Raw genomic sequence first — 18,710 nt, 5'->3', positions numbered from 1 at the left:
GGAAGCCTGGCATGCTGCAGTCCATGGGGTCACAAAAAGTCGAGAAAACAATATGCACAGAATTTACAAATGGAGCAACTTGGTTATCACAAGAAAATGGAAAAGTGAGCTAATCTCACAGAAGAAATTCAGCCATTATCAATATGAAAATATTAGGTGTCCAAGGAAAATTTCAATTCTAATGACTGTACAAATACTAGATACACAAAGAAAGACAGCTCCACAGCAGACTCTTGAGTCATTACTGGTGACATGGGGGCTTCCCTCGTAGTTCAGTTGGTAAAGAATCTGCCTGCAGTGCAGGAGACCCGGGTTCGATGCCTGGGTTGGGAAGATCCCCTGGAGAAGGAAATAGCAACCCACTCCAGTATCCTTGCCTGGAAAATCTCATGGACAGAGGAGCCTGGTGGGCTGCAGTCCACGGGGTCGCAAAGAGGCAGGCATGACTGAGTGACTAACACTTAAGTAAATAACAATCAAAAACATACTCTATTTGAACTTTAATACACAGAAAGTCACAAAAACCAGTGAAAAATCATCCAAGAACCTTTTCACCAGTCACTGTTTGGTCTAATCTGTGACGTCCAAATAAAGACATAGACTCTGTGCATTAGTTCACTGGTAGTTGATTCGCTTGACTCCTCCCCACTAAAAGCAGGTGGGGCCGACAAGCAATGCCTTACATTATCTGGGGTACTGGATGTGGATCAATGACCTAGAAGAGAAAAGTTCTATGTAGCATCATCCACTCTCAGAGCTCTGACAGCTTCATAAAGCATCCTATACTTTGAAGGTGTTCTAGAGCAGCGAGTATTTAGAGGGCATGGCTTTCTCCAAATGTGCCACAGCCTCTGCAAGTGAGTTTATGAGACAATAGCTGGACAGACATGGTAGAAAACTGGAGCAGAGACCATCCCACTCCTACAACTCTCCAAAACTACATGTTCAAGTTAAGACCAAAAGGGACACGAAACAGAAAAGTCAAAGTTCCCCATCGTCATCACTGTCCTAATTGCAAAGACAGAGCGATAAGCAGTGTTGCCCCACCTGTGGGCATGGGGAAAGATGAAGCCACCAAACAGCGTCCCATCCACCACTTGGACCACTGCAATTTCTTTACTGTTTCACACCAGCTCAAACCCCTAGATCTACTTCCAAGGCCAGTTTTCCCACATCCTTACTGATGTGATTTTATATCCTTTTTTTAAAAAATATTTATTTTTAATTATTTGGCTGCATAGAGTCTTACTTGTAGCACATGGGATCCAGTTCCCTGATCAGAGATCGAACCCAGCTCCCCTGTATTGGGAGCACAGAGTCTTAGCCACTGGACCACCAGGGAATTCCCTGGTTTTATATTAAGTTATACCTAAGATGGTGATCACTGTTATGACATTTAATAGTCATATATCCTTTGCTTTACTTTAAAATCTAACAAATAATGCAAAGACATGAGTACAGGTAAGTTGGGAGCGTGTCTGTGTATGTATGGAAATGCAGGCAATCTATTAGAGTGTATTTTCTTAGGAGAAAAGATGACAAATGTCATTTCCTTTTTCTTTTTTAAAAACACCTCAGAAAAGCTGGGAAGGAGAACAGTTCTGCAGCTGTGCTTTTGCACCACGCCATGATTTACCAGCATTCATGTTGCTGCTGCTGCTAAGTCACTTCAGTCGTGTCCGACTCTGTGCGACCCCATAGACGGCAGCCCACCAGGCTCCCCCGTCCCTGGGATTCTCCAGGCAAGAACACTGGAGTGGGTTGCCGTTTCCTTCTCCAATGCATGAAAGTGAAAAGTGAAAGTCAAGTCTCTCAGTTGTATCCGACTCTTAGCGGCCCCATGGACTGCAGCCTACCAGGCTCCTCCATCCATGGGATTTTCCAGGCAAGAGTACTGGAGTGGGTTGCCACTGCCTTCTCCAAGTATTCATGCTACAGGGTTCAAACGCCATCTCATGCAGCCACTACAAGAGACACAGAAATACCACAAGGCTGTAGACAGGAGGAGGCATTTTGCTATAAGCCCCACCCACAAAGGAAACTTAGGAAGCAGAAAAAGGGTCAGCAAACCCTATATTCACTTGCAGTTATGAATAACCTTTTTTATTTTAAGGTGTGTATAAGATGCTTCCTGCCAAATAAGGTCAAAGTTAGGAATTTTCATAAGACAGAAAAAGGACATCTATGATCCTCTTGCAAAAGCAGCTGAAATAAGTTTAATGACCACAACAGTCAGAAAGTCTGTTTGAAGTCTTATATAAGAGGGGAGAAAAAGCCCCACCATCACACTCTTACTCCATATACCTATTAACATAGGGCCCTATAACCACCTTGCTGAGGCCCCTGTTGGCTGCTCCTGGCTGGAGTCAGTGCCAGACGCTGAATCACCACCACCGAGTCTCCGGCACCTGAGTTGTGTTTGGAAGGATTCCATTCAAGCACTGCCCAAGCCTGAGCCTGTCTAGCTTATGAGAGTTGACAAGACCACAGCCTGGGGTGCTGTGACTGGAGGCAGCATGAGCATTGCAATGAAGTCAAACAGAAGTCACGTTTATTAGAGAATGTCTAAAATGTTAAGCTGGATGCTGCAGCAAATCCATTTCCCCTTGTTAAGGAAGGACCAGACTGTATCCAAAAATGAGTAAATACACTGGCCTGGTCCTTTTCCATGGTTCCAAAGTAGAAACGGGGTTTGGGCGGGGGGTTGTCAAATGCAAGAATAAATGAATCAAAGGGATCTATGAACTCACTGTAATAACCTGTTGTTTTCTGCAATTGCTTTTTATGAGGGTGCAGCCCAGTGACTCTCATTATGAATAATCCAGATTCTTATCTTTTCATACCTTGGAGTGAGACTTGCTAATTTTGAAAGCTGCAGAAAAACCAGGCTGGAATCATGCTCAAATAAAGGAGAATTTCCTATGATTTTACTAGTAACACTGGACTTATTTTCAGCCCAAGCAAATGATGCTATATCCCCTCTTCTTCTTGTGACGTAAACCACACGTACTTCTGATGCCCTAAAAGGAACTTAAACCCTTAGAATAATTCACCTTTGCTAATTACCTTTCTTTCCTTAATTGAATTTTAGGCAAAGAAACAAGAGGGAGAACCAAGTTCAGCTGAGATAAAAGACAAAAGAAAGAAACAGAAATGGGAAGAGGAGAAAGACCAAAATGGACTAATAATCTAAAATTTGGAACTAATTGTGATGTGCCTGGTGGTCCAGCGGCTAAGCTGCCGTGCTGCAAGTGCAAGGGCCTGAGTGTGATCCCTGGTCGAAGAACTAGATCCCACATGCTGCAACTAAAAGACCCCATGTGTCGCAACTAAAAGACCCCACGTGTCAGAACTAAGACCTGCTACAGCCAAAAGAATACTTAGGAAAAAAAAGTTTGGAACTACTCACTCTTGGCCAAAGTTAGCCTAGATAGAAAAATCCAAGTATTTTCTAATAATTTACACTTTCAAAGCAGTCATTTCAAACAGCAAAGATCACACCTGCATAAGAACTTAAAGAAATGAGGAACATCTAGAAACGGGGGCAAGGGGAAACTAATAACTCCCCATGTTTAAAATTACTAAAATAAAAATGATGTACTGAACTGCTTACTATGTGCCAGGCACTATGCCAGTTAGTTGCTTTACACTTAAAAAAAATTTTTTTTTCTTTTGTTCCCAAGCATTTCTAAGGCAAGTAAGGGAAACATTTATAATTATCGATGTAAAATGGAAAAGCTAAGATGGTGAGGTTTGGTGACTTGCCCAAGGTCACAAGTCTAGTGAGTGGTTAGGAGAGAAATACAAAAACAAACAAACATTGTCTTCTGAGAACTTGATACTCACATTCTACCAAGGTCAATGATTAGACCAAATATGGCCAAGGGTAATCCTGGCATATGGACACACAGTCCTCTGGAGCCAAAAAGGCACAGATGAATGTGCACCCCACTGCCTCAGGGATGAAAGAAAAAGCCTTCCACAGTATCACACGTCCCAGCGTATTTGCCTCTTTTCCCCACACTGAAGACTTGCTTTCTTTTTTCCCAACCAGATCTTCCTGTTCCCAGGACTCTTGGAGTCACAGTCATATCTGTAATTCTCTTGTGTTCTCTGCCTGCATTTACCTGGCATCCAAGTATCTTCTCCATTTAAACTTTACCCTTCCCAGGCAAATATTCCAAGATCTGATCTATAAATAGAATTGTAAAGAGTTGAATTCAAAGCAGAGTAGGATGGTGGTTGCCAGGGGCTGGAAGGAGGGGAGACAGCAAGGTACTCGTCAAAGGCCAGGAAGGTTCAGAGATGAATAAGCTCTGCGAATGTAACCTACGGCACCATGACTATACTCAGTAATACTGTACTACATGCGTGGAGTTTTCTAAGAGGATACATCTTAAATCCTCTCACTATATACACAAAAGGGTAATTATATAGAGGTGATGGACAAGCTATTTAATTTCACTGTGGTGATCTTTTCGCAATGTACAGCTATATGAGAACAAGCTGTATACCTTAATACACATACTATTTCTTTTTTTTTTTTTTTGAATCAAAGTTTAATTTTATTTTATTTTTAAACTTTACATAATTGTATTAGTTTTGCCAAATATCAAAATGAATCCATCACAGGTATACATGTGCTCCCCATCCTGAACCCTCCTCCCACCTCCCTCCCCATACCATCCCTCTGGGTCGTCCCAGTGCACTAGCCCCAAGCATCCAGTATCGTGCATTGAACCTGGACTGGCATCTCGTTTCATACATGATATCTTACATGTTTCAATGCCATTCTCCCAAATCTTCCCACCCTCTCCCTCTCCCACAGAGTCCATAAGACTGTTCCATACATCAGTGTCTCTTTTGCTGTCTCATACACAGGGTTATTGTTACCATCTTTCTAAATTCCATACATATGCATTAGTATACTGTATTGGTGCTTTTCCTTCTGGCTTACTTCACTCTGTATAATAGGCTCCAGTTTCATCCACCTCATTAGAACTGATTCAAATGTATTCTTTTTACTGGCTGAGTAATACTCCATTGTGTATATGTACCACAGCTTTCTTATCCATTCATCTGCTGATGGACATCTAGGTTGCTTCCATGTCCTGGCTATTATAAACAGTGCTGCGATGAACATTGGGGTACACGTGTCTCTTTTATGTCAAAGTTATCTCGATAAAGTTGTTTGAAAAGTAAAATAAATCTTAAAAAAAAAAAACCACATTCTACCTTTTCCTAAAATCTCATCCAGTTCCTTCAGGTAGTGGAATCCTTCCCTTGGGACCCCAGGGAGCAGCGGTGCCTCTGAGTGCCACCAGCATCCTGGGTCTCTACTGCTGGGAGGGCCATCCCCAAGCAGGCAGACAGGAAGATCTCCAAAAGCCCCTCACAATTACCTACCCAGGGTGAACCATCTGATGCTGATGCTGTCACCATCATCCTCTGACGTTGATCCTTTCTTCAAGCCCCAGTAGGGACATGTCCCCGTTCCATGGTTCAACTGAGCCAACCTTGGACTTTTGCAGAAAGAGTTGTTCGTACAGCAAACAAAGGGGACACTGAGCTGAGAGAGGATAGATTTCAATTTGACTGAAGTCCAGCTGCAGTTTACGCAGTCCAACACCTGTGTCTCTGCTCCCCCTTTGTTTAAGTTCGACCCACCTTTCTCCACCTTCCAGGTGGGGCGATCCAATAGGATTTCTGGCCCTTGTGCTTACAATCCACTGTAGATTCTCACATTCTACTACAGCTCCCTGTTACTTGTCTAAGTGGTGGTGGGGGTGTTAAGTGATTGAGAACTTCTAGGATCTACTCTGCTACCCACTTCCAAATACACAATACAGTATTATTAACTTCAGTCACCATGCTGTATGTGACATCCTCAAAACTTATCTTTATAGCTTTTGACACACCACCCATTTCCCTAATCCTCAAACTCTGGCAATCACCCACCTGTCCTTTGTTTTTATGAGTTTGATCATGTTAAATTCCAAATACAAGTAAGATTATAACTATTTGTCTTTCTCTGACTTATTTTACTTAGCAGGACGTTCTAAAGACCCACCCATGTTGCTAAAAATGACAGGATTTCCTTTTTATGGGTGAATATTATTCCCTGTGTGTGTGTATGTATGTATATCACATACATATATGTGTATATATGTGTGTACACACACACACATACATATACATATGTGTATACATATATATACACATATATCATCCATCTATTGAAGGACATTTAGGTTTTGTTTTTCCATATCTTGGCTACTGTACATAATGCTGCAATGAACATGGGGCTGTAGATATTTTTTCCAGGTAATGATTTCATTTCCTTTGGGTACATACCCAGAAGTGGAATTGCTCGATTGTATGACAGCCCTATTTTTAATTTTTTGAGGAACTTCCACACTGTTTTCCATAGTGGTTGTACCATTTTACATTCCCCCTAGCAGTGCAGAAGAGTTTACCATTCTTCATATCCTCACAAACTCTTTGTTATTTATTGTCTTCTTGATAAGAGTCATTCTAATGGGTGTGAAGTGACATCTTACTGTGGCTTTGATCTGCATTTCCAATTAAATGTATCCTAAAAACTTGTGATTTCTGGCTGGTGGGGATAGGGAAGATACTAATGTAAGTTGCCATTTTGTGAGTATATATTGCCTGACAACTACTGAACAGTGCTGGTACACGATCTCATTTAATTTTCACAGTCCTTTAAAGCAGTATTATACCCAGTTAACATATACAGAAACATAGGAACAGAGAGGTTAAATTCTACAGATTATGTGAGATAAACACAACCCTTAGCACAGCACCTATACATGACAATTACTTATTTAATGGAAACTAGTGCTACAGCCAGAGAAGGCAATGGTACCCGACTCCAGTACTCTTGCCTGGAAAAACCCATGGACAGAGGAGCCTCGTAGGATGCAGTTCATGGGGTCACTAAGAGTCGGATACCACTGAGTGACTTCACTTTCCCTTTTCACTTTCATGTATTGGAAAAGGAAATGGCAACCCACTCCAGTGTTCTAGCCTGGAAAATCCCATGGACGGAGGAGCCTGGTAGGTTGCAGTCCATGGGGTCGCTAGAAGTCGGACACAACTGAGCGACTTCACTTTCTCTTTTCACTTTCATGTATTGGAGAAGGAAATGGCAACCCACTCCAGTGTTCCTGCCTGGAGAATCCCAGGGACGGGGGAGCCTGGTGGGCTGCCGTCTATGGGGCCGCACAGAGTCGGACGCGACTGAAGCGACTTAGCAGCAGCAGCAGCGGTGCTACAGTATGCAGCCCCATAAATGAGAAAAGATCTTTTGTGGGAAACAAAGATTCTTCTTCCCCAGTGATCTCAATCCACTCACTGGCTTAGCCCCTTTAGAGAGACACTGAGAAAATCAGAGTATTGTCTAATGAGCCCAGAGGAATCTCGGTATCCAGCTTGGCTATAAATTGTTTTATGTAGACAGAAAGCTTATCGAGTATGCCCAAGGTCATGCAGTCTAGCTTAGAATACCTTCCTTTTTACTTCAAGAATGACATAACTCAAAAAGGCCCCTAATGTACACATCCATGGACTTGGAATTCCTGCATTCACATGGGAGCTGCATTCACATGCTAGACAGGACAGATCATTACAGAAAAATTTAGAAATATCTAGAAGAATACAGTGAGTTAATCTAAGCAACACTCAAAGGAACTTTGTAGTGACCTTTTGGAAGATCTGATAACTCTGGTCAAGAAATTAAGAAATATTTTCTTAAAAGGGAGGTTAAAAACAAAACTGTGTTCATCAGATGGACAATAGTATTCACAGACTTGTGCTCATGGGGTAACAGTGATCTTTCGAACTTCTGGTCACTGCAGCATAAGGTGGAACTTGAGTCTCCAGGCATGAGGAAATAGGGATTCCCTGGGAATTTGGGGGAATTACTGACCTTGGGAGAGGCATAGCACTTCCAAAGAAAGACAGGTTTACTTTATAAAACATTAATGTACTTCTAGAGAAGCAGCACATGGTCGTGAAGTGTCCATCAGTCATTCTGGCTGATTTGAATCCCAGCTCCACCACTTGCAACCTGTGTGACCCTAGACAAGTTACCTAATCTCTCTGTGCCTCAGTTTCTTCGGCTGTTAAAATGAGAAGAAATAACAGTCCCTATATCATAATTAATATATACAACGTGCATAGCCTAGGATCTGATGTCGAATAAGCACTTAAGTTTTTAAGTTGGAGAAAGATAAGTATCATATGACATCACTTATATGTGGAATTTTAAAAAGTGACACCCATGAATTTACTTATAAAATAGAAATAGACTCACAGACATAGAAAACAAACTTATGATTAGCAAGGTGGAGGGATGGATAAATTAGGAGTTTGGGATTAACATATACACAGTTTTATATATATAAGAAGACAAACAAGGATCTACCGTATAGCACAGGGAACTATATTAAGTATCTTGTCATAACCTATAGTAGAAAGGAACTGGAAAAAGGATGCACATGTGCAGGCATGCTAAGTGGCTTCAGTCATGTCTGACTCTTTGCGACCCCATGGACTGTAGCCTACCAGGCTGCTTTGTCCATGGGATTCTCCAGGCAAGAAGACTGGAGTAGGTTGCCGTGCCCTCCTCCAAGGAATCTTTCTGACCCAGGGATCAAGCTCCCATCTCTTATGCCTCCTGCATTAGCAGGTTGGTTCTTTACCATTTGCACCACCTGGGAAGTCCAAAGCATGCACACATACATATATATGTGTGTGTAGAGAGGTTCTGTGCAGCCCTGAGTCACTGCCAGGCACACCTGAAACAAGCGCAACACTGAAACTCAGCTAGACTTCAAGTTTAGAAAAGCACTTAAAAACGATTACTCCTCTTAGAAGATACGAAAAACGCCTAAGTTAATTCAGAAAAGAAAAAGTCAACTGTAATAGCCTCATCTACACATGATACCCTGCCAACATTTGGGGGCATGCTTATGTAAATTACTTTTCTGAAGCAACACTGGAATCATCATTTACACACTTTTGAAAATCATTTTTTCAAATTAAAAACATTCTTTGAATGGAGATTTTTCAAACTTAATTTCTATGTTTAGCTTCCAACAAACAAACAGTTCTGGGAACCAAACAACCTAAATTCTACCCCCACCCTATTCTAGAAACCTTCCAGAAAAGGTCTGAACGTAGACTTAAAACTGCAGATGGCATGTGACTAATTTTTATTCTGTTAAGTAGTAACCATAGGAAGGAATCCAAGACACATGAGAATTCAAGAATCACACAGCAACACTGAGGGTTAACAGAGCGTTTCAAATCTTTTGCCCCCAAGCCCACAACCACAGAGTAACTTCTCACTTTGCACAGCCAATGAGCAGTGTCTGTTTTTTTGCAAAGAACCAACTAACTTGATTTTTGTGGAAGTTAAATTGCCAACATCACGTTGAGTTAAAGCGAAACAAAACAAAAATCAAATTTTTAGCCCTATCTGTATCCAAAAAAAAAAACAAACCCAAAAACTCCTAACTTCGATGCTGAAGAGATTAAAAGTCAGCATGATTACTCTCCAGCAGTTCCTCCCTTCCATCTCCATCAACACCACGCACTAGATTTATTTTCCAGTCCAGTTTCTTCACAGCAAAATACTTTCTCATGAGACTGCCTGTGGTCAGGGCTGAGTATGTCACAGGAAAAATGTTCCTCATGGCATCTAGATCATACCCTTTTCAGGTCTTGCCTGACCATGAAATACAGACACACCCGGAAATTATAAACTATTTTAACAAGAGGACGTTTTCCCACCTCAAAAGAGGGATCATCTTCACAGCCTACCTATGTCCCAAGGGTGTTCCGAGTATTAATGAGTTAGCATTAGTCAGGCACTTTGATTTGTACAGACAAAAGGCTCTGTATAAGTACAAAGTATGATGATCCAACTCAAGTGCCTTTCGGAGAGTCACCCAAGGTGACGAAGACAGGCAGTGGAAAGGTTAGTGCTTCTATGGTTGTCCTCTCCAGCACGAAGCCACCTCCCAGGCACACGCAAGCAGGGCGATCCTGATGGAAGCTACACTGTGTTTGAGGGTTGACTGCATTGTTCCCTTATATAGTCAATGGAGAGGGAATCCCTCTGTGTTCATATTTCCAATTCACATTCCAAGACAGTATAGGCAACAAAACAGATTTTCAGCTGTGGTTTATAAGGGCTTGATATGACCAGGCCAGGCACTATGCTAGGATCGTTTGTTCAGGGTGTGGACACAGGGGGCAGCCCCTGCACAAAATCATGCTGCAGTTATTACAAAACGTGCCCGTCTGTGCATGTACATGTAGGTCAGTGCGTGCCTATGTATAAAGAATGTCGCCAGGCACTGATGCAAGCCCTGCCAGAAGATGAAAACAAAGAGAAAACATTTTTTTTTGGTTTGCTTGTTTTAAAAAATCTACATTTCATGTAGACTCGAGACCTTCCCAAGGTCTCTAGAGGACTTGATCTGAGACGACCAACAGCCCTGCAGGTCATAACAGTAAAGATGGAAAGATGTTTTGAGGGTATCTTGGAAACCTACAAGTAGACTCTCTGAAGGATACCACCTGCCTGACACGTTTTAAGAGAGAAGCAAAAGTTGGCCACTAATAAAATGTTGCTGCTCACTGATTACAGAAACTCTGGTATATTTTCCTTTAACTGAGCTGTTTATGTTTCAATGGAAAGTCATAATATAGCCTTCAACAAAACTGTAAGAACTGCTGATTTACCCAATGGCATCGTTATTTAAAACACACACGCACACAAACACTCTCTCTCTCTCTCTCACACATCATAAAAACAGAGCTACTGAGGCAAGCAGAACTAAGAAAAGCACCTAGAAAAGCCAAACTACAGAACAACTAATCCTGGGAAATCCTGTGCCATAAAATCATCCACCGCAATAGATTAATTCTCAGTAACAGCTGGGCAGACTCTCAGAAGGCATATAGGCTCCTGAGTCTTAAGGGTTAACTTGGTTGCCTTTAGAAAAAAGAAAATGACACATATAATTTCCTTTTATCATAAAACAATGCATTTATTCTTTTCTGTATGTCTGTTAAAGGGCATGGCTTTCTGAGTGGAAAACAAAACAGAACTTGGTCACATGTTTATTTGCTTCAGCTACTCCCTTCCCCTTCTGATAAATAATCAAACATGCCATCCAGAAAAAACAAAACCAGCGAGCTGGGAAATTTGATGGTCATCAAATAGACTGCGATACCAAGAAAAGCAGCCCACTGTTCCCACACTGGGTTTTCGGCCCCCACACCTACACTAACATCTGAGTAAATATCTCCAGTCACTCTTTCCATTTTCCCTGCAATTACTCCTACTGTTATACAAATTGTCCTTAAGGCAGTCTCAACATAATTTTTTTTTTCCCTCACAAAGTAGAACAACTTCTGAACATGAAAAAGTCAGCCTAGCAAGAGCCATACACATATACACACACACGCACTTACTTATTTTATATATAGAAATGTTTCTTCCTTGAGAGGTGGGGGGACAATGGCCGAGCCTACTTCTTTTTCTGTTCTAATAGATGGCTGATTTAGAGGTTAAAATTTAAGTATATTCAGTCTGGGGACTAACAAACAAGGTTTAGAGTAGTAACAATTCCCTTCAGATCAAAAGAGCTAATTTTCTACTTCCTGTCTATTCCCTGACCAGTACATAGAAAAAAAAAAAAATTAGCACCTGGCTTACCAATTATACCAAAGTTGGGGGTCAGGGTTGGGGGAGGGGTGTGGGGAGAGGGGAGGGGAGCCCGAGGGATGTCCACAGCAGACAGGAAAAGGTGGAACCTTATTTAAAAAACTGACAAGCCATGTGTCGAAAAAGTCATTTCAAGAGAAAGGACCCAGGAGCAACCACATGGCTCTTGGGCACAGAGAGAAGCAGCAGCCCTGGTCCGAGGGCTCTCCCTGCCATCCTAATTATCCACGATGAGCATTCTGAAAAGACCCTTCCCACATCAAAGTTAACAACCATCTCAGAAAGTGAGGCGGGCTTTCTCTTTCCTTTTCGCAGTTCACTCCGTTTAAACAATAGTAATATGAATGAGATAATGACCGTGCTTGTTTCAGCAGTCTGACTTTTATTGGCATGAAATTGGTACAAATATTATCAAGACCGATGCACAAACGACGACGGGGTCACAACGCATGCATCGAGGACAAGCCGGCAGACGCAGAATTACCAAGGCACCGTCCCCACACCCCCCGACTCCTGGTGATAACAGGAAGGAAAAGAAGGCGACACAAAACACCATCACAAATAAGCAGAGAAAGGTTCTCATCTCCGTTCAAGCCCCTAAACCGGTCCTGACAACCCGCGGCTGCTGACTTAGCTGAGACTACCCGAAGACACATTTGAAAGCAAGACTGAATCACTAAGGAGTTAGAAAGAAGCGGTCCTCTCAAGGCTCTAAAAAGAAAAACGGCTTTGATGGGGGTGGGAGGGTGGTGGGGGGGAAGAACAGTAAACAAGTTGGATCATCTAATTTTGCCCTTCAGAGAATGTCCGTGCAGGAGTGGATCCCTACTTTTAAAAGTTTCACCCAGCAAAATGTTCCTTTTTTTTTCTTTTTTTCCTTTCCTTTCCTTTTCCTCTGGACACTTACAGAGAAAATGAAGACTTTGACCGAGAGAGCTCGCACTGTCTGCCTCTGGATTTCCGTCTTCTTGCTGTCGATGGTTCTGGCTGTTTCTGTGAAGCGGGGGTTGCCGAGTGGTAAAAAAGATGTTTGAATAAACAGGAAGTCCTGTGCGGCTGAAGTACACTCGAGGAGAAAACACACTGGAACATTGCCCTTTGTAGGCAACCTCAGGGACGCTTGCCTCCACAGTAGCTGCCCGGGCTCTCACTAAATGACAAAGAAACCGCAAGAATTCCTCAAGTAATTCTTCACTTTCAAAGTTGAAAGATCAGTTGGAGCTTGCAGGTAATTTTCAAAGTTGCATTTAGCACTTAAAGAAAGCTATTCAGGCTACACTGTATCTAAATCACTCCAGGTCTGCAAGCATGGACAGAGCATCAGAATTGCGCCCTGGCTAGTCCAAGCCCTAGCCAAACACAGCTCATTCACCCAGACGAACACACAGCGACACGGGTTCTGGAAAACCTGCTCATGAGATATTTTTGTGATGACATTAACATAGGCAGGATGCTTCAAAGGGGGGGAAGAAAAAAGGAAGAAAGAAAATTCAGATTCTGCAGACTTTAGAGGATTTTGTCACACGTATTTTTAAAGAACACATCGCCTGCATTCCAGGGACATGCCCTTGAGCTTGCTTTTGCTGCTTTTCCTTTTCTCTGCAATCAACCCAACTACCTGTTTATCTCCAGATGCCTGGTTTGTCTACATGAACACTCTGGAACCCTCCCCAAACTAATTATCAAAGTCCTGTCTTCCGTCACCCGAGTAACTTGACAGATATTGTGAAGAAAAGTAAACTGCTGAAGGCAGAGAAGTCAGCTTGAAAAATAGGATGAAGAGTTGAACAGCCATATTCAAAGAAAGAAAAAAAAAAAAGAAGGGAAAGACAAGGGGGAGGGGGAAGAGGAAGAAAAAGGATCCCTTCTAAAAATGCACTGCTGGTGTGGCAATGTTCCTCTGCCATGGAAGCAACTGATTCGTTACTGAGCGTGGAATGCTGGACTGTCTGTCATCCAGGTGCTAATACTCGGCGAAAATAACTCACTGGGAACTGTCAGTGGGATGTTTACATAGGCCCCAATCTTTTCTTCATAGAAGGAAATTTTTTACTGGAATTCATCTTCTTTTGATCTCACATTCAAAGCAACGGCAGCTTGATAGACATTCAAGTCTGAAAGCAAATCCAGACGCTGAAGATAAACCGCCAGAATATGACAGGCAGAAGCATCTAAAGCTTATAAAAACCAAGAGAACAGCATGTCGCCTGAGTATTACAATAGCAGAAATCAAGAGGCATATTAGGTGGAACTGATCAGCCACAAAAACAGTTCAAAAGGCAGATCAGAGAAACAGAGGATAAGGCTAGGAGGAAAAAAAAGATGGGGGGGGGGGATCTGGTTTACTGCCTTACCTCCCTTCTGAGCCCTGCAGCTCTTAGATGCCTGCCTCTCCACTTTTAGAAGGGGTGGAGTGTCCAATTCAAATGTTCCTGTTTAACTCAGCCAGTCTAGTTACAAACGCTGCAAATGACTTCCTAGCAATCCATTTCCAAGGGGCAAGGGAAACAGACCTTCACCGTGCTCAGTGTCCAGCATGCTGCATGGTATTAGCATCATCTGCATCTGATCTGTAATGCAGTTTCAAAAGGCACATAGCCTGGGCGCCAGGAAAGCCAGCCCTCAACAGAAGAGCTCTAGTGCTTTGAGCCCTGTGAGAGACCTCTAAGCAGTCCGGTTACCTAAAAATGGCTCATTACCGAATGAATAGGAATGCTCCAGACTCCGTCACACAGATAGATGTGTTCAGGGTGATGGATAGAGAACTGTTCAACACCTACTCGCTTTGAAGTCAACTAAGGCAATTTCATAAAGGAATTATGGCAAGAACTTTCTTAGAGGCACACAATTATTTCTTTTAAAAATAAGCCGCTTATTCTAATTAAAGTCAGTGCGTATAATGAAAAAGTAATTCTCCCAACAATTTTGTGCTTAGAGCTGTTTGTTAACAAACACTGAATGTGAACAGGCAGCATCAGGTTAAAGGGCAACAGAATTCCAGATTATAATTTAGCCTGCGCTTACTCCTGATTGCAAACACCTCCAGGGAGTACAGAGCCAGATCTTTTCTGCAGCACCCATGGATTTTGAAAATTAGCCCCTCCTCTCATCTCTGCATAATAACCCAACAGTGCAATGTGGACTTAAAAATCTACTAGCCAATTTAAAAAGCTGTAATCAGTTTAGGGTTTGCCTCATGCAAACAAGATTCCTGGGTAACTAAGCTACACATTCGAAAAACAAACAAAACAAACAAACACAACAAAAACCCTCCCAGATTCTGAGCTGATTTTGTTAAAAGGCACCTTCGGTCACGCTTACACAGCTGTCTGATGAGCTCAGTTGGTCATTTGTCTTTAAACTGTACAAGTTCCATATATGAAAGTTGCCACTATTCTTCTCCAAGTGTGTAAAAAAAATAAAGTTGCTTTTAATACTTACTCACCAAAAGTCTGTCAACTAAATATTTGACGTAGCTATAATGGTTCCCTTTACCCCAAACTGGGAGGTTTACCATGTAAAGTGCAATGCAAATTCCTTTATATATTATAAAATGCATCTTTGCTCTGCAAAGAATGCTGTCACCCCCATGGTGATGCAAGGAACAGGAACACTTCATTTCTCACGACCATTAAAAGTCTTTTTAAAAAATCTGCCATGTATAAAGACCTTCATTAGTATAATTAAATGACTGTTGGGGTTTTTTGATATAAACAACTTTTGATCTGTCCTTTAAAAACCTCATAACAATATCATTAAAGAGTTACCATTTTTAAAAGAGAAATTGTCTGCTTAGGGCCATGGAAGAGTAGCCATGCTCTGGGCCGCTTCCTCTCTCTCCCTTTCAGACTTCTCCTGGACTTGAATGTCACCATAGACCTTGAATCCTTGAATGTGAAATGGCTTCACGCTAATTGCTCTAATTGCTTGAAGATGTGCAGGCAGGTGAAACCTGATCCCCGTGGCCATTGTAGAGACCAAGAACAACACTGGAATGTTTACACAGTGGTTTGATTTTAATAGACAGAAGGGCTGAGTTTAAGACAGCAAAAACACAGCTAATAGGTGACCCCTTAATGTAGTCCTCCTTTGAAAAAAAAGAAAAGAACACACAACAAAAAACAATTTCATGTTCTAAAAGGCAGTGCCCTAAATGCCAAGGTTATTTGCTTGACTCTTGAACACACGTTACGTTGCACCTGACATTTACACCCGAAACTCTACCCCGAATACGATTTTTTTTTTTTTTTTACCTTAAAACAAAAAAGCACTTTATATGTCAGTCACCTTACAAACAGATTATGACTGTATGGTATTTCCAAGTAAGTGCATTCATTTAAATTTTAAATTGAATATTTTTCGCTCTTGCAAAACTCTTGGTCCCTTAAAGGAGAAGCCTTGTATCTCCTATTTTATCCCTTTGGTTCTTCGGCTGTCCCTCTGCCCCCCACCGCCATTTATGGTATCCCTGACCCATGTACATTCCTGGACCGCAGTTAAAGTTGACTCCAAACCCCCTCCTGTTGGTCCTTTAGACAAACGTGCATCCTTTCGGTACCTTTTTTCTTTGTAACTACTATGTGGGGCTGTGGTCTGCTTCTCATCCGGAGGGGCTAAGGCAGCCAGGGGAGTGGCTGACACAGTTATTCAGTGACAGTGGCCATTCTCCCTGGATATTTTAATCAACTGAGATGGATACAGAGGTTTGACAATGGCTCCCCAGAGCCCTCTCTTAACAGAGCACAAATGTAACCAATGCTGGACAGGAAATACACTGCAGCAAGACCAAGATAAAAATACAACAGCACCTATGAGGTGTCATTAACAAAAGGAAACCCACAGAAGTTCGGGGTAGGTTTAGACAGGTGTTGAGACAGACATATATGTACATCAAGGATCTGAATGTGCAGGAATGTTTCATATAGAGCCAAGCAAACTGTGAAACAGGAAGTAAGAATTAAACGTGTTACAGAATAGCACAAAACAGTGGTACGATTCTAAGGCTAAGCTGGGCAATTAAAAGCCATACATACATAATATACCTTGTAAATAAGAACCGAGGATAGGGAACACCCCACAGAGCTAGGAGCACATTCAAATGGCTATTCTCTAAGTTATGCTGTGTACTAAACTTCTAATAATAAATATAAAATGTGCAAGAAAGGGGAGGGTGGGAGTCCTTTTAAAGTTATGAAACACTTTTAGTTATATAAGCTAAGTAATAAATATAGGAGCTTGTATCACCTGGACTGTTTGTCCCCAAATCCTGCAAGACAAAATGGTGAAACAGAACTACTGGGTAGAACACTTTTAAATTGCTGGTGCCTGACGCACACACTGTAGACACTCACACCTTGTTCTAAAAGGTACACTCTCCTATTAAGACCAAATTCTTCCTTCTCCAAAAAAGGAGGGGGCACAAGGAACCATTTATCCATTTAAAGATTAAGTATAAACTAGTCCAAGCCAGTGAGAGGAACATGGAGGGAAAAAGTAAACAGGCCCTCACCCCCCACCCCGAAAATAGTTCCCTTTTGAAAGCTCCATGCAGTGAGTGCCTGGTACCAAGGGCTGCCCCGTTCGCTGGAGGGGTCAGGAAAGCTATGCTAAACCGACAGGTTCCGTTTACAGCAGGCCAGAACTTTGTTTGGATATACTGGCCTTGCTCTCCGCCAGCTTAACAACAGATGGCTAGAAAACTTTCATTATGCTGCACAGGACTGAACTGCAAACAATCCAGAAAACTGTGAAAAGTTTAACTCCCTCGAAACCGATGTGCCAAACCAGGGCCTACCCAAAGCCAGCGAGCCAGTGGAGGGCCCAGGGAACATTGGAAATGATGGTCAAAAACAAGAGCACTTGCTCACTGCCCCCATCAACTCAAGGCACCATTCCAGACCCCAGAACAGCAGCAATCCACCCAGGTCTTGAGTTTAACCATTCAAAGCCCAGACCTTATAAGGAGTTGTACTGATGGGCCCCCTTTTCTTTCCCCTAAAATGTAATGTCAGACTTCCCTTCGCTTTAGGCGAAAGAAAATCTTCCTCCAGACAGTTCCCCAGCTCCCTTCCCACTTTACTTCCCTCTAGAAATTGGGAGGATGATGTCAAATAGTCTTCCTCTAACACCCAGATTTAAATATGATTTATCCAAATCTGTCTATAATTTAAATATTCATTAAATCGATTCAATCACATGAACCCTAATATCTCCTAATGCTCTGAGACAGGTTATAAATGCACCTTCAAAGGTTTAATTCAATTGGCAATCTGAGAGGTCTTATCACTGGAAATGTGTTATTTCCATATTATTCAAGAAATGAACAAATGTATTTTTCCACAAATGTATTTGAGAAGCTACCCTTTCCTGTTATTGAAAGAAAATTGTGTTTATTACTCCTTTAGCATAGTGTAAACTCATAAACGTCAACAGAGAGTACAAGGAAAACTGTCAACTAAATATTGTTTCCTTCATGAGCTGTTCTTCCAAGTCAATTACGCCTTTCAACTTCTGGGGCATTGTATGATAAACTGGCAGTAAAAATCATTCACATTAATATACCATGGTGCCTTGCCTGCAAAAGGTAATTAAAGAAGTAAATGACTCATAAGAATAGACATATTAGCTGCAAAATGAAAGGCAACTGAGCTGCCACATAAAAATATGTACCATTAAGATACTGCATTTTCATATTCCTGTAATCAGCTTCAGTAGACTAATGCTTATTTAATCCAGTTCTGTGCTAAGTCCATCAACAACTGTTTTTTGCTGTTTTCTCCTTGACTGAACATTATGAGAGCAGGTTTGGAATAAATACTGCAATGAGATTTTTGCATCGTCAATTGAAGAACAGGTTTTTACATTTTAAAATCGAATTTTCTTTCTCTGAGAAATACAAAGTAAAAAAGATTACTGATGGAGAAATATACATATATAAATTATATTA

At 41.7% G+C, this 18,710-nt stretch overlaps 1 protein-coding gene across 28 annotated transcripts in view; it reads right to left on the bottom strand.

Moving 5' to 3' along the window:
• Nucleotides 1-18,710, bottom strand: part of FOXP1 (forkhead box P1) — a 627,940-nt gene that overhangs the window by 160,474 nt on the left and 448,756 nt on the right. For 3 of the 28 annotated variants that reach the window (XM_024982697.2, XM_024982695.2, XM_024982694.2), the window contains exon 1: nt 12,672-12,759. The exons of the other annotated variants lie outside the window; for them this stretch is intronic. The gene's annotated coding sequence lies outside the window, so the exon portion shown is untranslated. Of the gene's footprint in view, nt 1-12,671; nt 12,760-18,710 lie in introns of those variants that run through there. 28 annotated transcript variants of the gene reach the window in all.

This window comes from Bos taurus, chromosome 22, assembly GCF_002263795.3.
Source record: "Bos taurus isolate L1 Dominette 01449 registration number 42190680 breed Hereford chromosome 22, ARS-UCD2.0, whole genome shotgun sequence".
In the NCBI taxonomy this organism is placed as follows: domain Eukaryota; kingdom Metazoa; phylum Chordata; class Mammalia; order Artiodactyla; family Bovidae; genus Bos; species Bos taurus.
This window is presented reverse-complemented; position numbering and strand designations above follow the sequence as displayed.